Genomic DNA, 1,379 nt, shown 5'->3' with positions numbered 1-1,379 from the left:
GAAAGAAGCTATTCAGGAACAAATGGGCCGTTTTATACTTCAGGAACAAGCATAAAGAAATATTGATCATTTTTGTCTTAATCTTAATTAAAAAAAAAAGGAATCAAGCGTCTTGGATTCAAATATTCAAACAGTCTTTCTTGCTATCGAAAACTAAAAAAATATATATATGGAAATAAATTGCGTCCAATAGGATTTGAACCTATACCAAAGGTTTAAAAGACCTCTGTCCTATCCATTAGACAATGGACGCTTTTCATTCTGATTTTTTTTTCGTATTTTAACTTTTTGTTTGAAAAAAAAAATCGGATGTGAAAGAATTTTTGAAATTGTATATTCAATGATGTACTGATACTAATAAACTAAATTTGATTTAATGAATAGATTAAAATATTTAGAATAAATAGATATAGAGCGGGTAGCGGGAATCGAACCCGCATCGTTAGCTTGGAAGGCTAAGGGTTATAGTCGACGTCAATTCATTATTTTTAACGTCTCTAATTCAAAACCGAACATGAATTTTTGGTTTCATTCGGCTCCTTTATGGAGATGAGTCAATTTATAGATCTAAGATGTGAACAAAATTCAAGAAAAAAAAAAAGAATTCTACCCATAATATCTATGTCAACTTTTGGTCTGAATACAAATAAAACAAATAGCCTTGTAGATGATCCTTCTAGAAGAGGGGGATTCTAACAACCTTTCTAGTTATTTCGTTCTCTATTTCTATTTAATAGGATCCTGAGGAAAAGAATTTTGTTTCCACCAAGCTAAAACAATATGTTGATGTCTCTGGTAAACCAAAGTCATCGTTTAATAGCTATTTTGCTTCAATTTCTTCTTTATAAATAAGAAATTGAAGATTTAGTTACGATTAGAAATCAACTTTCTATCTTCATCTATGTATCCTTTATTCATACTTATTCAATTGGAAGTATTGATCCAATTCCAAAATTATGTTTCGCAATTTCATAATCCAATATTTCAATGTCTAAGTGACCCTTTCCCAAGATAACATCAAAATCTGCCATGCTTGGCAATAATAAATCGGCTCTGGTCTCAAAACCACTAAGAGTAATCAAACACGACCGATACACACGGTCCACACCAAGAGAATCTCCCATAGGAGTAGACACATAAACAGGGGAACTCAAAGAATCCCGAGATACGCCCAAATGCGGGGCAAAATAAGATGACACATAGGAATAAGTGGAGCCTGGATCGAATAGAACCGATGCATCTCTATGACAGACCAGAACAATACCTGTAATGACAGAATCGGAAGCAACTGCCCTTGTACGAGCAGGAAGGGCATAGTATCTGGCCTGGCCTCCCCCTCTAGGGAGACCTCTACATCCCCGACCTCCACCTCGAGCTGG

At 34.7% G+C, this 1,379-nt stretch overlaps 1 non-coding gene across 1 annotated transcript; it reads right to left on the bottom strand.

Moving 5' to 3' along the window:
- Positions 1-181: 181 nt before the first annotated feature.
- TRNAK-UUU (transfer RNA lysine (anticodon UUU)) lies at positions 182-253 on the bottom strand. The gene has a single exon. It is a non-coding gene; the product is annotated as a tRNA-Lys (tRNA).
- Between the last annotated feature and the right edge of the window lie 1,126 nt (positions 254-1,379).

This window comes from Nicotiana tabacum, chromosome 4 (assembly GCF_000715075.1).
Source record: "Nicotiana tabacum cultivar K326 chromosome 4, ASM71507v2, whole genome shotgun sequence".
Classification (NCBI taxonomy): Eukaryota; Viridiplantae; Streptophyta; class Magnoliopsida; order Solanales; family Solanaceae; genus Nicotiana; species Nicotiana tabacum.
Note: the sequence above shows the minus strand (reverse complement) of the source record. Positions and strands in the feature narration are given on the sequence as shown.